The sequence below is a fragment of the Mobula birostris genome, chromosome 1, assembly GCF_030028105.1.
Source record: "Mobula birostris isolate sMobBir1 chromosome 1, sMobBir1.hap1, whole genome shotgun sequence".
Taxonomy (NCBI): Eukaryota; Metazoa; Chordata; class Chondrichthyes; order Myliobatiformes; family Myliobatidae; genus Mobula; species Mobula birostris.
In genome coordinates, this window is record NC_092370.1 from 90,938,161 (window position 1) to 90,957,678 (window position 19,518).

Consider the following 19,518-nt stretch of genomic DNA (forward strand, 5'->3'; position numbering starts at 1 on the left):
ATGTGGAATCGATATGGGTAGAGCTGCGTAACACTAAATGGCAGAAAATGCTGGTGGGAGTTGTGTACAGGCCACCTAACAGTAGTAATGAGGTTGGAGATGGCATTAAACAGGAAATTAGAAATGTGTGCAATAAAGGAACAGCAGTTATAATGGGTGACTTCAATCTACATATAGATTGGGTGAACCAAATTGGTAAGGGTGCTGAGGAAGAGGATTTCTTGGAACGTATGCGGGATGGTTTTTTGAACCAACATGTCGAAGAACCAACTGGAGAGCAGACTATTCTAGACTGGGTATTGAGCAACGAGGAAGGGCTAATTAGCAATCTTGTCATGAGAGGCCCCTTGGGTAAGAGTGACCATAATATGGTGGAATTCTTTATTAAGATGGAGAGTGACATAGTTAATTCAGAAACAAACGTTCTGAACTTAAAGAAGGGTAACTTTGAAGGTATGAGACATTAATTAGCTAAGGTAGACTGGCAAATGATACTTAAAGGGTTGACGGTGGATATGCAATGGCAAGCATTTAAAGATCGCATGGATGAACTACAACAATTGTGCATCCCAGTTTGGCAAAAGAATAAATCAGGGAAGGTGGTGCACCCGTGGCTGACAAGGGAAATTAGGGATAGTATCAATCCCAAAGAAGAAGCATACAAATTAGCCAGAAAAAGCGGCTCGCCTGAGGACTGGGAGAAATTCAGAGTCCAGCAGAGGAGGACAAAGGGTTTAATTAGGAAAGGGAAAAAAGATTATGAGAGAAAACTGGCAGGGAACATAAAAACTGACTGTAAAAGCTTTTATAGATATGTGAAAAGAAAAAGATTGGTTAAGACAAATGTAGGTCCCCTACAGACAGAAACAGGTGAATTGCTTATGGGGAACAAGGACATGGCAGACCAATTGAATAACTACTTTGGTTCTGCCTTCACTAAGGAGGACATAAATAATCTGCCAGAAATAATAGGGGACAGAGGGTCTAGTGAGATGGAGGAACTGAGGGAAATACATGTTAGTAGGGAAGTGGTATTTGGTAAATTGAAGGGATTAAAGGCAGATAAATCCCCAGGGACAGATGTTCTGCATCCCAGAGTGCTTAAGGAAGTAGCCCAAGAAATAGTGGATGCATTAGTGATAATTTTTCAAATCTCTTTAGATTCTGGACTAGTTCCTGAGGATTGGAGGGTGGCTAATGTAACCCCACTTTTAAAAAAGGAGGGAGAGAGAAACCAGGGAATTATAGACCGGTTAGCCTAACATCGGTGGTGGGGAAAATGCTAGAGTCAGTTATCAAAGATGTGATAACAGCACATTTGGAAAGCGGTGAAATCATCGGACAAAGTCAGCATGGATTTGTGAAAGGAAAATCATGTCTGACGAATCCCATAGAATTTTTTGAGGATGTAACTAGTAGAGTGGATAGGGGAGAACCAGTTGATGGTGGGTATATTTGGATTTTCAAAAGGCTTTTGACAAAGTCCCACACAGGAGATTAGTGTGCAAACTTAAAGCACATGGTATTGGGGGTAAGGTATTGATGTTGATAGAGAATTGGTTGGCAGACAGGAAGCAAAGAGTGGGAATAAACGGGACCTTTTCAGAATGGCAGGCAGTGACTAGTGGGGTACCGCAAGGCTCAGTGCTGGGACCCCAGTTGTTTACAATATATATTAATGACTTAGATGAGGGAATTAAATGCAGCATCTCCTAGTTTGCGGATGACATGAAGCTGGACAGCAGTGTTAGCTGTGAGGAGGATGCTAAGAGGATGCAGGGTGACTTGGATAGGTTAGGTGAGTGGGCAAATTCATGGCAGATGCAATTTAATGTGGATAAACGTGAGGTTATCCACTTTGGTGGCAAAAACAGGAAAACAGATTATTATCTGAATGGTGGCCGATTAGGAAAAGGGGAGGTGCAATGAGACCTGGGTGTCATTATACACCAGTCTTTGAAAGTGGGCATGCAGGTACAGCAGGCGGTGAAAAAGGCGAATGGTATGCTAGCATTCGTAGCGAGAGGATTCGAGTACAGGAGCAGGGAGGTTCTACTGCAGTTGTACAAGGCCTTGGTGAGACCACACCTGGAGTATTGTGTGCAGTTTTGGTCCCCTATCTGAGGAAAGACATTCTTGCCATCGAGGGAGTGCAAAGAAGGTTCACCAGATTGATTCCTGGGATGGCAGGACTTTCATATGATGAAAGACTGGATTGACTAGGCTTATACTCGTTCGAATTTAGAAGATTGCGGTGGGATCTTATTGAAACATATAAAATCCTAAATGGATTGGACAGGCTAGATGCAGGAAGATTGTTCCCAATGTTGGGGAAGTCCAGAACGAGGGGTCACAGTTTGAGGATCAAGGGGAAGCCTTTTAGGACTGAGATTAGGAAAAACTTCTTCACACAGAGAGTGGTGAATCTGTGGAATTCTCTGCCACAGGAAACAGTTGAGGCCAGTTCATTGGCTATATTTAAGAGGGAGTTAGATATGGCCCTTGTGGCTAAAGGGATCGGGGGTATGGAGGGAAGGCTGGTACAGAGTTCTGAGTTGGATGATCAGCCATGATCATACTGAATGGCAGTCCAGGCTCGAAGGGCCGAATGGCCTACTCCTGCACCTATTTTCTATGTTTCTATGTTTCTAAAGGAAGGTGGAGAAGAGCGAATGCCCAGGGAGGGTTCCTTGACTATGCTGTCTGCTTTCCCGAGGCAGAGTATTTACATCATTTTGCATTTTTGTTCATTGTTTACTATGCAGCCAAGGTTGGTGCAACAAAAGTAAAGGTGAACTGAAAGCAAAGCATTGGTTAAGTGACTACAGAAAATTGTGAACGGTTAGAATGCAAATATGCTTCTAGTTAATGAAAGTGGAAGAGTGTGAAGAACAAGAGGAATATCTGTGGTAGGGTAGTGAGCAAGAAACAATCATCTGAAAAAAATGTGGTGCTGGCCAGAAATAATAGAAACCTCTTCAACATACTCAATATGGTGGAGGAACTCAGCAGGTCAGGCAGCATCTATGGAAATGAATAAACGGTTGATGATTCTGGCCAAGACCCTTCATCCAGACTGACAAGGAAGGGAAAAGAGGCCAGAATAAAAAAAGATGAGGGGAGAAGAAGCAGGATAGCTAGAAGTGATGGGTGGGAAAGTTAAAGGGCTGGAGAGGAAGGAATCTGATAGGGGACAACAGTGGTCCATAGGAGAAAGTGATGGAGGAGGGGACCCAGGGCAGGGTGATAGGCAGGCGAGAAGAGGTAATAGGCCGGGGGCGGGGGGGGGAATAGAAGAGGGGAGGGAGAGGCAAGTTTTTTTTTACAGGAAGGAAAAGTTGATATTCATATTGGAGGTTACCTAGAGGATTATAAGGTGTTGTTCCTCACCCAGAGTGTAGCATGGCACAAGAGGCAGCTATGGACCAACACATTGGAACGGCAACACACACAAAAACTGCTGGTGAACACAGCAGGCCAGGCAGCATCTATAGGAAGAGGTACAGTCTTCGTGTTTACATTGGAACGGGAATGTGAATCAGAATTAAAATGTTTGGTAAATGTTCGGCTTTTGGCGGCATTATTTACCATTCAATAATGTTCAGCAGTTGTGGCTGAATGTCTACCTCTACTATCTTCTGCACTATCCCTATTACATTATTTCCTTAATATCTAAACTTCTATTTATCTTTGCCCTGAATCTACTTGGTCACTGAGCTCCCACACCTCTCAAGTGGAACATTCTGAAGATTCTCCACACTCTAATTAAAAGATATTTTCCCCATCTTTATCCTGGATGGTTAACCCTCTTATTTTGAGACAGCAATACCTTGTTGCTGGATGCTCAGTGAGGGAAAATATCAGCTCCATTGGAGATTGTTCTTTTTTAATGGTATCACTTCTCTCGTTCCTAAACACAAGAGAGCATCAGCCTAGGCTGCTAATTTCTCCTCTGACAACAATCCCACTGCACCAGTGAGTTAATCTGGTGAACCTTTGCTCTGCTCCCTCTATCACAAATATATGTACCTCGGGCATGGAGACGAAACCTACAATATATACAGTATTATTGATACAGAGCCACAGAATCATGGAGCACAGAAAAAGTCCCGTCACCTCATTAACTTTGCTTTGACCATCAATCACCCATTTATACTAATCACACACTAATCCCTTGTTATTTTCTCTAAATCATAATCAACTTCCTCCAGGATCTGTCACTCACCACTAGCGGCAGTGGCCAATTATCTTACATTTTTACGATGTGGAATGAAAAGCACAGGCTTACAGGGAGAACATGCAGACTCCACAGAGACAGCATGAGAGGTCAGGATTGAACCCGGGACACTGGAGCAATGTGGCTCCAGCTCTACCAGCTGTGTCACTGTGCCATCCTAGCTCTGACAAGACCATTATGAAGTTAGAGCAAGGTGTAACTATTCGTATCCAAATCCTCCTGCATTAAAGACTACACATCTTACCTTCCTAATAATCTGCTGACCCTTAAAATTAGCCTTTTATGATTTATCATGGAATTGTACAACTGAGAAATGGGTCCTCTGGCTCCCACATCCATGCCAACCTTTTTGCCCAGCTACTCCATAGGGTGGCGGAGTGGAGATGCATCTCTACCAAAGGAGGTATATGGCACTCAGTCCTTCTGCTAGCCTGCAGTTCACCCTTGGGCAATGTGTGGCACCTATTTAGCCCCCCGATCAGGGTCATCTGAAGCCATGGGAGCAGGTGGAGGATGGTCGTATGGGCAACTGGTGTGTACCTCAAGTTCTAGTTATGTGACCACTGATACCAGGTAGACAATCTCAGAAAAGTATTTTTAATGGCTGGGGTTACCCATCTTGTAAAGATACTGCCCAGAAGAAGGCAGTGGCAAAACACTTCTGTAGAAAAATTTACCAAGGAAAATCATGGTCATGGAAAGGACCATGATCGTCCACATCATACTAATCCCATTTGCTTACATTACTACCAAATCTTTCTATATCTTGCCTAGTTATGTGTGCACCTTAATCTTTGCAAGGTTCACAGGCACTCAAGTCCCTCTAAGCGCCTTGTGAATCGGTATGAAAGATTTTAATTTTTTAATTTAATTTACCTTTTATTTTTTCTCTATCTAAGCAGAAAACCACATATTTTATATCATATTCCATCTGCCATGACCTTGCCTAGTGACTCAGCCTGTCTATATCCCTCTGAAGTCTCTCTACGTTGTCTTCACAGTCCATACTGCCACCTAGCATTGTATCAGAAGCTGACATCTTCTTTATCACAACTGAGCTCTCTGGAAGACTTGAAATGATGAATAGAAGAAGATGAAGAAGATCAGAAATGATGGGGGGGGAATGAGGGTGGTGTAGGGGAGTGGGGGCTGTAAGATGCAAAATGAAGCAAATTCAGTGTGCCATACAACACAGGAGCAGACAATTCAGTGCACAATTTGTATGTTGACCATCAAATACCCATCTATAATCATCGCTTTCACATGATCCACAGCCTTCAATGCCTTGGCAATAGAAATGATCACCCAGAGGCTTTTTAATAAAGGTTGTGTGTGCAGGAGCATTTCAGTTACTGTGTGGCCGTGCACCCGCACAGCTTAGAGGGAAAAATGGTCTGGACTAATATAGGTTTTCAGCCCAAAACATCAACAATTCCTTTCCTCTTATAGATGGCGCTTGACCCAATGAATTCCTCCAGCAGATTGTAACCTGCCCCCAAGTGAAGAAGCTCTTCCTGAAATCCCCTCCAACCCCTTTTCTCTTCACCTTAAACTGGTTTTAGATGTCTCTGTTATTGGGAAAAGTTTCTTACCATCCACCTACTTTATCGACGTCCCTGAATACTTACATACTTCTATCAAGTAGCTCTTCAGCCTGTGTCCTCTGTTCTAAGGAAATCAAACCCAGCTTATCCTGTTCCTCTTCAGTTACTGAAAATCTGAAAAATAAGAGAAACCAAGTTCAGATTGGGTGACAACATTGTAAAAGACTTCAGTTCACTCTGCAGTGATTGAGTTTCTAGTTGTTAACTTTCTGACCCACTCTCATTTTGACCTTTCTACCTTTGGCCACATGATAAATAGGTAATCTAAGGTGGCAAGGTAGTGTAGCAGTTCACATAATGCAATCACAGTGCCAGTGATCCGGGTTCAATTCTGTGCTGTCAGTAAGGAGTTTGTACATTTCCCCATGACTGCGTGGGTTTCCTCTCACATTCCAAAGGTGACACATTAGTAGGTTAATTAGTCACATGGGTGTAATTGGAAGTGCAGTCTCATTGAGCCAGAGGGGCCTGTTACCCTGCTGTACCTCTAAATAAAGAATAACATGGTTGAGAAAGGTCCACTTGAGGATGTGGCATTGCACCATATGGGTTAAGATACTAATTCATCATCCAGAGGTGAGGACTACAATTCCAGAGATGCGAGTTCAAATCCTACCACAGCTGCTGGGAGATTAAATTCAGGTAATTAGGAATCTGAAATAAAATGTGCCTAATGGTAACTGTAAAATTAATGGATTATCATTTTACAACCCATCGGGCTGACTGATGTCCTCAGGGAAGGAAGTTTGCCATCCTGACTTGATGTGTCCCGTGTATAGCTCCACACCCACTAAAAGGTGGGTCTGAGGCGGTCTAAAATGGATTAAAAACATGGGCTTGCTGGTGACATCACATCCTATCATGAATAGATGAAAAACATGCATATTGAAGCATGAAGAATTGTAAGAGGTCAGATGTTATATAAAAATCAATAATGCAATAAAAGCGGTTTTAGGATAGAAATGGATCAGCTCCCTCTCTTTACGTACCTTTGAAGGGGAAATGGCGATGCTCACTGGGAACCCCAGCAGAGCCTGACTTTTAACAGAATGTCAGACTGTTGTCTATGATTTCTATTTGTAGCAAACAGGGATATTACATGTATGGAAAGCTGTCACCGTGTGAAGCAATAAGAGGCAGGGTTTGTCGACATGAATCACAAAGGGCATTCAGCTTGCTTGCAACCATCAGCACATTCTTCAAATTAATGCATGCTTCCAATGGAACTGTCACAATGTCTCTATTTTACCAAGTGATTTCAGGGGAAATCAAATGCATGGCGGCAGAGCATCAGCTGAAAGCGGATATAATGAAGTGCGCACTTTTGGCAAGTATCATTACTGAGCTCACCATGCTGAAGTAGCCCTTTAGGGATGCCTTGCAATATAACTGGTGAATCTGAAGGATTTTTCTGTTTCACCATTGATTGTTTCAGTGAAAATTCCCAAATGGATTAAAGAAACTATTAAGAGATGCAAGAGCAACAGTCAGCAGCACACATTGTTTCTTACTCTGCAAGGATAATTCACAAAGCTCTAATGAGAAGAAGTGAACTTGCAAATATATATTTCAAGACATTCTAAGATGTAAGACTGAAGATATTACTGATTCTGCAATATCAGGTTTCTAATGCGATGGGCTGGAAAATCCTAAATGCCCTCACTTCCAGGGTCACCGATTTCATCCATTCTCAAATTCTCAGGTTTCTGTCTCATTCACTCTCCACCCCAGTCACTCCTGGTACTCTGGCTTTGACCATACTCAGGATCTCTGACCTCCTTCTTGGTCACTCCTGGGAATTCTGGCCTCCATCCCAACTGCCACAGGCTCCCTGATCTCCATCTTTGTGTGGTAGTTAATAATGTTATTCCTACGCCACTCAGTTAGCCACTCCCACATGGGAGGAGTTCACATCCTGCACAAGCATGGTTATCAATGAAGTTCAGCTGAATATCCTGCATGCCGGCATCCTGGTGTGCTCTGCACTTTCCCTCAGTAACGAACACAACATAGTGTCAGAAGTGTTTGATCATTGATGAATTGGTGCTACAAACCATGTGAGATCCCTAACAAGAAAGAATTTACAATAAGACTGTTCTTGTTTGCATTTATATGTGAAAACTATCCAGTGACTAATCAACCTAAACAGCCTATGCTAGTTTGCTAACTGTATGCACTGTATGGGCTGAAAACTGGCCAGGGTTGCTCGGCATGCCTTCAAGCTACACCCAAAAGTGGTTACATTGTAATAATCTGTGGGCCACTAGCCTGGGGAAGTGCACAGAGACACAGACACAGCAGAGAAGTCAGTCAAACTCTCAGGGAGAGAAAAGAAGACTTTTGCAGTCCAAGTAAACAAAATCATAATAAACTGTCAGGACACTGGAGCAGGGATCCAATCGCAGACCCAGTACAGTGCACACAGTGATATTAATTGCATAATAAATCCTGAGGTGCAAACAAAGTCGGCATCAAAGTTCAGGCAGAGATCAAAACATCCAGGGAAATCCAAAAACCAGAATAGGGAAACAGGCAAAGTCGATATTCAGACAGACAGAGTACAGATACAAATGCTGGAAAGGCTCAGGAAAACTCACTGGCACAATCTGGCAACAAACAGCTGAAAACACAGGACTGAAAAACACTGAGCAATAAACAGAGAGGCAGATGATAGGTGGAGCACAATGAGACACAGGTGGCATCAACACAGGTAATAATGAGAAACAGAAGAGAGACAGAGTACTCAGTACTACAGGGGCTGGAGTAGAGCACATGGCAATACAAAACCACAGACTAACAGCTAGGGGGAAACACACAAAAAGACAGCGTTCAACTGGAGGTACTGACATAAACAAACAGGAAATGGAGCAAATACCTGCAGTACCGACATCTACTTAACTAATACAGCCCCCTGAGACATTTGATTTCTGTAAAGCAGGAGACTTTGAGAGATGGCTCAGATGCTTTGAGAGATTTAGGGTTTCAAGCAATCTCACTGAAGCTTCAGGACAGCATCAAATAAGCACACTGATGTACTGCATGGGTGACAAAGCAGATGATGTCATAGGTGGATTAGATGCTCAGGAAAAGGAGTACAAAACAGTGCAGGACAAATTCAAAGAATATTTCTCAGGAAAGCAAGATGAGATATATGACAGGGCAAATTTCACTCCAGAAAACAGAAGCCAGATGAAACTGTATGCTCTGTCAGAAAACTGTGTATTTGGAAATCTAAGAGATGAGCTAATTAGAGACAGGATTACTGTTGGGCTTATAGACACCAAATTGTCGGAGAGACTACAGTTGTAGGCAAGTCTCACACTAGAGAAAGCTATTACTATGGTCAGGCAGATTGAGAATGTTCACCAGCAACAGGCAGAACTCAGGCACGAAAACGATGCTGAGGTAAAGCTAGAAGGTGTACAAAAAGAAAGGATACAAATAAGGTGCAGTCAGAAAGACTACAGAAAGAGTTGACAGTAGAGCTCTGCTCAAACAAAACCGACAAGCGAAACAAGGAGCAGGTAAACAGCCCAGCTGTGGGAAATGCAGCAAGTCTCCATTCCATGTCAAAGAGCTCTGTCCAACAAACAAAGTGAAATGGTACCAATGCAATAGAATTGGCCATTATAAAAGCCAGTGTCACTCAAAAGTAGTTCTTCAGGAGGTCAAAGAAGAGCATGATTCCGAAAAAGAGAGAGCTTTCCTTGGGGCTCTAGATTCAAATAGGCAGGCTAGTGTACTACGGTTCAGTTGCAAATGAAGCAGTGATGTTCAAAATGGACACTGGGGCAGATGTCACAGCCATCCTCGAATGTCTGTTCACAAAACTGGTGAAGAAAACAGGCATCACGCAAAACCCAACAAAGGAAGAGGTCATGGGGTCAGGGAAACATAAGCTCAGTGTGAAAGAAATGTTTACTACTTCCGTCTGTAAAATTGGGAAACATTTAAAAGAGGATGTCTATGTTGTTCTGAATCTCTTCTCACCACTACTGGGACAACATGCCATTGAGAAGCTGAATCTCATTGCAAAGTTGGATTTGCTAAACAATATTCAGTGGCAGGTATTAAAAGAAGAGTACCTTACCCAGCTATGGCCTGCAGTGACACCCCACTCTCTGACCACAGTGAGGTATATACCAGTCCCATTGATGAACAGAGTCAAAGACAGAATGCAGATACTTGACATCATAACTAGAGAGAATAGACCTACTGACTAGTGTGCGAGCATTGTGCTTGTTCCCAAGCCAAATGGAACAGTGAGGATCTGTGTTAATCTAACAAAATAGAATTATGCAGTGATGCGGGAAAAGTTTATTCTACCCTCTATTGAGCACACATTAGGTATGCTGGGTGGAGCAAAGTTCTTCACCAAACTAGATGCAAACTCAGAGTTCTGGCAGATCCGTTTAGCTCCTGAGTCACAGAAGCTCACAACCATTATCACACCATATGGATGCTATGCCTTTAAGAGACTCCTTTTTGACATCTCATCAGCTCCTGAATTCTTTTAGATGCGGGTGAAACAAATTTTGGAGGGACTGGAAGTCTGCCACATGGACAATATACTCATCTTTGGAAGCTCAAGGTAGGAACATAACAAAAGAGTGGAAGCTGCCTTGAGGAAGCTGAAACAAGCTGGAATCAAAAAGAAATGTGAAATTGTGAAGTGGGAGGTAAAGTTTGTAGGCCACCAACTGTCCTCAGAGGACGTGCAACGAGCTTCAGATAAAATGGCAGGAGTTCGGAATATGGAACGACCTACAAATGTATCAGAGATCCACAGTTTCCATGGCATGGTAAACAAGCTGGGAAAGTTCATTTCAGATTTGGCAGAGAAAACAAAGCCACTACATGACCTCCTTTCTTGGAGAAATGTTTGGACCTGGGACACACTAAAGGAGAACTCATCAGTTAAAGCAGAGCTCATCTCTCGGTTAACATTGGTGTTCTTTGACTTAAACAAAGCAGTCAATGCCTTAGCGGACACCTCTTCCTTTGGCCTAGTAGCAGTAGTCATGCAATACCATAGTGGTATATGGAAACCATTGGCTTATGCATCAAGAGCACTGACTCCTACTGAACAGCATTACACCCAAATTGAAAAGGAGATGCTGGCTCTCGTGTGGGCTTGTGAGCGCGTCAGCTGTTACTTGATAGGCAGTAAATTCCTACTCAGCTCATGACACTTCGATGACTTACCTCCACGTCTGCAAAGATTCAGAATGAGATTTGTGCTATACTGTTATGATATTGATCATGTCCCTGGCAATTCTTTCACAACACTAGACACTCTGTGAGGATGTCATGCAGAAGTGAGTTGATGGAAGCTGACTCCATCCTCATGGAAGATATCAACATTTACTTAGCTCAGGCACATGAAATCTCTCCTGCATCACAGAGTAAACTGGACAAATTTCATGCTGAGTTGGAAAAGGACCTATGATAAGTCATGTACTACAGGGACTGGTGCTGAGCTCTTTGTGGTTAATATATACAGCAGGCAATTAGTAAGTATGATGAGAGTCCTATGCGAGGATAGTTAGGACTCAAGTGCTGGAGTTTCCGAGACTAGAATTGAGACAAATTGAGAATGAAACAAAGACAGGGTTCTAAACTAGATGTCAGATGTGAATCCAAAGTAGAGCTGACAATAGAACATCAAACCTCACTTCAGGTGCCCCTTAAATATTGAAACTCTGGCGCCAAACATGGCCACTAATTAGCGGGGTGGGTTTGAATCTTTAAAGGGGCCATGCCAACTCTTCATATTCTGGAGAGTTAGAGTGTCTATACACCAGAGGCTGGCACAGTCTACTGCATGTCATAACAGGGCCCCCTTCCCTATGGCCAACTCCTGACTGCTTGGAGAGATGATGATGGAAGTCATTGATGACAACTGGAACCAAGATGTCCCTTTCAGGAACCCAGCACCATTCCTCAGGCCCAAATGCTTCTCAGTCCACAAGGAACTGCTGAGTACCTCAATTAGTTTGTGAACCCAGAATTCTTTTTACAGTGAAGATCTGTTTCCCAATGACAAACCTGGGTGGTGACGGGAATTGGGGCTTACAGGAACTGTGGGAAGTGGGATTGATCTTGGGGTCTTGGGGAGCTGCAAGGTGTAATCCACCAGGTTTACATCCTTGAGAATGTTGGCCAATGAGCTTGGGTGCCAACTTCCTAGACTCCACCTGGAGAGGCAAATCCTAAGTAGACAGCCAGACCTGTTGCCCAGGCTGCAAAGCTAGTCCCTTTCTTCTCCTGCAGTTAGCCTTGATTTCAGCCTTTTGGATAGAGGCCAACAAAATCTCTCTTGTCCATTTCTCCTTGCAGCATTGGCCAATATCCTCAGCCTGCTGCTCAGGGAAAAGCGGTGGAAAATAGCCAAATTGGTATCCGAATGGGCACACCCCATGCGCCGAACGCTGCAAAGTGTGGTGAGCAATGTCTGCCCACCTGAAATGGTCACACTTGTCTGTTTTTTCTGATGCCGGGCACCTTAGGGTTTATTCCATTTCCTGGTTCACCCACTCTGTCTGGAAGTTGGACCCAGAGGGAAGACTTGCTGTTGCCCCAGTTGGTGTATAGAATTCCTCCAAAAACATGATACAAATTGAGAACCGTGATCTGACACAATGTCCACCGGGATGCCATACATCGTGTTACGTACCCTCTAACTGGGTTGCCAAACCAGCAGAAATGGATCACTCAGTTGGAGTCTGGATTACTGGAACTAAGAAAGTTTTATTAAAGAAATAAGCAACACAGTACTCTAATAGTGAGGATATAAATGCAACAGGTTAGCACTGAATAAACACACATGTACACAGATCTAGGATAATAGGATCAATCAAGCTCTATCGCAGTCCAGGGGTAAAATGTTCAATCACAAGTGACAGAGTTCAGTTTAGTTCAGTTCGCAGCTTGTTGTGCCATTGAAGAGATAGAGAGAGAGAGAGAGAGAGAGAGAGAGAGAGAGAGAGAGAGAGAGAGAGAGAGAGAGAGAGAGAGAGAGAGAGAGCGAATGCTGATATTCAAAATCGGATTCAACAGACCTTTGATATTTCTCGCGGTTAGCTTTCGGGCGAGCCCTTTGTAATGTCTTCTGAGGTCACCGAATGTGACCCCTCCGTTTTCAGATACGATCGTTCTTCTGCGGTGAACCCGGCACCCAGGCAAGGGTGGACACACACACCAGGTTCCCGCCGACCGAATCTTTCCACCCTGTGCGTCTATGGCTGGTCCCGTGATCAGCCCTCCAAAACTCCCACCAACTTGTGGGGGCGCACTGCTTCCAGGGTCTTGATACCTCGTGGTGTCGTGAGTGGTGTCTCGTGTGGTGTCTGTTGCCTTAGCGAACCCGTCCCTTTTTATCCCCCTGTTGGGGTATCACCTGTCCATCACTTCGAACAGTTCAGGTTCAAAGCAAACCAGTCTTGACAATACCCAGACCGGTGTCTCCTTCCGTTAATCTCTCTCGTCTCTTCATTAACATTTCCAAATGCTGCTCCATTGTCTTACTTATCTCTCTCCTGAAGACAGGTGGCAGATCAACTGTTGATCCCACTGGTGATAGCACAGGACAGTCAACATCATAGTCTATGTGTACTTTCGTCACATCCCTCTCCTTTAAGGATTTTTTACCAGGGTAAAAATTATAAGCATGAATACATTATTAGATACACACCAATATACATCTTCATCAGCTATTTGGCTAATACAGAGAATTTTAAGTTGTCAACACCTTGACAGACAGTCAGCAATCACATTTTCCGTTCCTTTTATATGTGTAATTTTAATAATCCTTTAAACCAGGCTCCAACTTAGCAAACTTCATAGTGGCCGAAAACACTGATGAATTGCGATCAGTGCAACCTCTCATTGGGTTTTGTCCCGGACCACGATAACAAGGGTCGTCCCATCCTGACTTAGTTTTCTTTCGCAAGGGCTTAGTAGGAGGGGGAGGGGTAGTACCTGCAAAGTTATTGCAAAACTTCCTACAGTACCCCACCATCTCCAAGAGCCTTCTGAGGGCCCTCTTGTCTGTCAGGGTTGGGATGTCAGAGATAGTCCGCACCTTAGCTTGCATCGCTGCCAGCTGCCCCGGTGTTACCACAATTCCCAGATAAGTGACCTTCGCGTGGCCGAACTCATTTTTTTCAAGATTCACTATCAAGCTGACTTCAGGCAGCCGTATTACATCGCCAATATACACTTCTGTGTTCTTTAGCCCTTTCGTCACTGAATTACTCTTTACTCATTCTATAGGGATGTTGTTCACTAGGCTGACCTAGCGTGACAAACACCACCCAACGTCCCAGTTCTTTGCATCGCTTCGGGACAATCAAACACATGTGTGCGAGCCGTTTAATTAACTCTCCTAAAGGGTCGCTTTGTTCGGGGATTAAGGGAGAGACCTTATCAGCAGAGCTGGCCAAAACAATAGCCTTCTCCCATCTGGTCAGTACCATACTCATCTTTTCAAAATGGTTTTTTTCTCTTATCAGAGGGACCCTAGCTTCATTGATTTCCACCCTAACACCGACTAGGTTTGTTAGCATATCAAAAGCCTGTGAGCGTCTCAGTTCGCGTCTGCAATAATCAATAACATCCTTCCTCCTGTGCCTGTATAAAGTCCTTCTTTTCTACTGATAAATCTACCTTAATTTCCCCACTTCCTCCTGTTTCATTACGCTCCTTCTTTTCACTTTCTACCCCTTCCTCGTACAAGGCTGGTAGAAACGTCTCAGCAGTCTCTCTGGACATACAGCGAGTCACTGCGCAAACAGGATGGACCTGTCAGTCCATGGGTGGGGCCTCAATGCTGGCAGGCTGACCTGTCAATCTCACTGCCAAGAACACAATTCCCCCGGCGAGGTCATTACCAAGCAAGACTTCCACGCCTTTCATCGGTAATTCGGGCCTCACCCCGATCGTGATTAGTCCAGAGACCAAGTTGCTTTGTAGGTGTATCTGGTGCAAGGGTACTGCTTCTGTCCCTTCCCCAATACCTTTGACCCTGACCTCCCCAGTCTGGGTCTCTGAACTAAACTCTAACACACTCTTCAATATCAATGACTGACACGCTCCCGTGTCTCTCCAGATCCGTACTGGAACTGGGTTTAACCCCTCCTTCACTGACACCAATCCGGCCGAGATAAACCTCTCGCGCCCTTCCTGAACTTTGGCAGACCTTTCCTCTCCTAGCGGTTCATTTACCAGCTCGATACAGCCAGTCGAAATCGCCGTTTTTCCTTTCCCCGTCTCCTTCTTTGGGGCAAAGCACCTGGATGCAAAGTGTCCGACTTTCCCATAATTATAACAGACGACCCCAGGAGACTTCCTACCAGACTGCTCCTGGTCTACCTTACCCTTCTCACTAGTCCCCGGCTTACTTACTGACTTTTCCGGCGGACTCTCCCCGCCGTCCTGACTACCCTTCTGGTAGCCTTTACTCGGGGCAAACTTCATTTTATGCGTCAACGCGTACTCATCCGCTAACTTAGCAGTTGCGGCTAACGTGGCTGCCTCTTTCTCATCTAGGTAGGGTCTCATACCGTCAGGGACACAACCTTTAAACTGCTCAATCAGGATCAGCTGTAGCAGTCTGTCATAATTCCCATTTGCCCCCTTCGAGGCGCACCAACGCTTGCAATATGTCTGTATCTCACGGGCAAACTCTAAATACGTGCGGTCCCACTGCTTCCTCGCATTCCGGAACCTCTGCTGGTATGCCTCCGGGACCAACTCATAAATCCTGAGGATGGCCTCTTTCACCACCTCATATCTCTGGGTATCTTCCGCGGACAAAGCTGAGTAAGCTTGTTGGGCTTTTCCTTTAAGTACACTCTGAAGCAAAACAGCCCACTTATCCCTCGGCCAGTCCTGACTTGCAGCAACTTTTTTGAAATGGAGAAAGTACCGATCCACATCAATATCGTCAAATGGGGGAACCAGCCTAACCTCCTGGGTCGCCCTGAACCCTCCACCTTGGTCCGGCATGGGTCCCTGTTCTGCCCTTATCTTTAACCTTTCCAGCTCGAATTCCCTTTCCTTCTGTTTCTCCTCTCGCTCCAACTGCCTCTCTTCTCGCTCCAACTGCCTTTCTTTCTCTCTCTCCTGCTGTTCTAACTGTTTCTCTTTCTCTTTGTGTTCTAGCTGCCATACCCGGAACTCGTGCTCGAGTCTCAGTTTTTCAAGCTGCACCTGTACTACGTCTGCACTAGGTTTTCCAATAGATATCACCTCCAGCTGCCCTTGGGGAAACACACCTTTAGATACATAGTGCTCTACGATAGCTCTGTGCATCTCCTCTCTCCTCATTGTCGACTTCCCCTTAACAAGATTCAACCGTTTGGCCACAGCTGCCAGTTCCGCTTTCCTGGCATCCTCTAATGCCTCCAAGGTCGACGCCTTTATAAATTCCTCAATCTCCATTTCTGCTGTTTGCCTTTTCTTTCTTTCGGGAATTTTAACCCAATAAATTTACCCCGTCCCAAATTTAGCATTCAAAATCCCGGACGAGCCCCCACTTATGTTACGTACCTCGTAACTGGGTTGCCAAACCAGCAGAAATGGATCACTCAGTTGGAGTCTGGATTACTGGAACTAAGAAAGTTTTATTAAAGAAATAAGCAACACAATACTCTAATAGTAAGGATATAAATGCAACAGATTAGCACTGAATAAACACACATGTACACAGAACTAGGATAATAGGATCAATCAAGCTCTATCGCAGTCTAGGGGTAAAATGTTCAACCACAAGTGACAGAGTTCAGTTTAGTTCAGTTCGCAGCAATCGTTGTTGTGCCGTTGAAGAGAGAGAGAGAGAGAGAGAGAGAGGGAGAGAGCGAGCGAATGCTGATATTCAAAATCGGATTCAACAGACCTTTGATATTTCTCGCAGTTAGCTTTCGGGCGAGCCCTTTGTAATGTCTTCTGAGGTCACCGACTGTGACCCCTCCGTTTTCAGATACGATCGTTCTTCTGCGGTGAACCCGGCACCCAGGCAAGGGTGGACACACACACCAGGTTCCCGCCGACCGAATCTTTCCACCCTGTGTGTCTATGGCTGGTCCCGTGACCAGCCCTCCAAAACTCCCACCGACTTGTGGGGGCGCACCGCTTCCAGGGTCTCGATACCTCGTGGTGTCGTGAGTGGTGTCTCGTGTGGTGTCTGTTGCCTTAGCGAACTTGTCCCTTTTTATCCCCCTGTTGGGGTATCGCCTGTCCATCACTCCAAACAGTTCAGGTTCAAAGCAAACCAGTCTTGACAATACCCAGACCGGTGTCTCCTTCCGTTAATCTCTCTCGTCTCTTCATTAACATTTCCAAATGCTGCTCCATTGTCTTACTTATCTCTCTCCTGAAGACAGGTGGCAGATCAACTGTTGATCCCACTGGTGATAGCACAGGACAGTCAACATCTTAGTCTATGTGTACTTTCATCACAATCGTAAAGACCTGGTGCAGGACAACTTTGGCCATTCCTGCTGCAAGTGATAGTTTGTCAGGGCAATAAATTTGCAGGCCTTTGAAAAATGATCACAATTACCATGATGATGGTCTTCCCCTTGGAAGGCAGAAGACCCTTGACAAAGTCCATGGAGATACGCATTCATGGTCTGTCGGAACAGGCACAGGGTGAAGTGCTCTTGAGGTTGGGTGCAGGGCACCTTGTTCCAGGCAAACATCTTGCATGCCTACACATATTGTTGGACCTCTCTCACCATTCCGGGCCACCAGTATCTTCTTGATGAACTTGCAGGTCCTGGAAATCCCCGGGTGAGTGGTCTTTCTCAATTTGTGTCCCAGTTGAGACCTGAGACCTGACGGAACGCGGGATGAATAGATGAGCTGAGGACTGTTCTTAGGAATCTTCCCTTGTGTCTGGGCCTTGCAAACCAGTGCGCTGACTCCCTGATGAATGGGCACGATCACCCTGCCATGGGGCAAAATGGTGGTAGACAGCTCCTCTCTTCCATGTTCATCGAACTGATGAGACAAGGTATCTGCTTTCTGTTTTTTTTTGACCCCGGTCGATATGTCAGGATGAAATTAAAGTGGTTAAAGAAAAGAGACCACCTGGCCTGCCTGGAATTCAGTCACCTCAATATAAGCCAGGTTCTTGTGGCCTGAATAATAAGGTTCCAGACCCCCTCAATCCAGTGATGGTATTCCTCCAGAGCCAACTTGACCGCGAGTATTCCCGACGTTATATTTCACTTTTTCCGTCTGGAGAACACAAATGGGTGCAGTTTGTCTGAAGGTGTCCATTGAGACAACACTACACCCACTCCGACGTCTGACATATCCACCTCCACGATGAAATGAAGGTCTGGGTTAGGTGAAACCTAAATGGGAGCTGTTGTGAACCGCTGTGTGAGCTCTTCACAGACAGCCTCCACTTCAGTAGCCCAAACAAAAGGGCCTGTGGATCTCTTGGTTAGTGTTGTCAGCAGGGCTGCCACTGATGAACTTTATGTAAAAATTGGTAAATTCCAGAAATCATTGAACTTGTTTCACATTGGATGGTTGTGACAATCTCTGACTGCATGTGTTTTAGTAGGGTCCATCTTGAGATTGGCACAAGAGATGATAAAACCCAAAAATGAAGTGGTGGTTATGTGAAATTCGGACTTCTCTAGCTTGACAGAGTCCCTGATCTAGAAGCTTCTTTCAGATATCCCTGACATAAGCAATGTGCTCCTCTATAGACTTTGAGAAGATTAGGATATCATCCAAGTAGGCGAAGGCATGCTTATAGAGAACATCCCAGAGCATGTCGTTTATAAAGGCCTGGAAAACTGCTGGAGCATTCACGAGGCTGAAGTACATGAGCAGGTACTCACAGTGTCCTGTGGGTGTATTGAATGCAGTCTTCCACTCATCACTCTCCTTTATGCAGATAAGGTTGTACACACTTCATAAGTCTAACTTTAAGAATAGTTGTGCTTCTTGGAGAACCTTGAAGGCAGTGTTTGTGAAAGCGGGGGGTAACGATCTTTGGTCATTATGCGATTCAGCCCTCTGTAATCAATGTATGGCCGCAGGCTCCTGTCTTACTATTGTATGAAAAATGTATGTGAAGAAGGTTGTTCAAATATACATTCATATCCAGCTGGAAAGTTGGGCAGAGCAGTGGCAGATGGAATTTATTCCAAACGAGTTTGAGGTAATGCACTCAAGAAGGTCAAACTCTTGAAGACACATTAGGTACTGCAAATGATATGGATTTTTGGAGCATTGATATACAGAGTGACCTTGGGGTGCAAGTCCAGCAATGTGGATCTGCTTCCATCCTACAAACTCCTCAGGTCCACAAATATCTCCTATTTTTAATCCCTGGTAGTTTCTTCGGACAACTACTGTATCTGTTGCTCGTGGTGTTGTCAAACCTGAGTAAAATTGCAAGAATGTCTTTCGTTGCTACATAACGAGCAAAAGAAAAATCCTCATTAGTGATGAGTTTGTTCCAGAATCTTTCCCACACAGAGGTAACGGTGGCTCTCTGCTGGTGTTAATATACAAAATGACTAGGCTGAAATGTACATGTAACTCTCAGGTTTGGCCAGCATGCGTTTGTCTGGGGGAAGACAATTTCACCTGACTCAGCGGGAGAAGGTCTGGGAGTGCCTTGCCTCTTCCTCATCAATGGGGAGTTAGCAA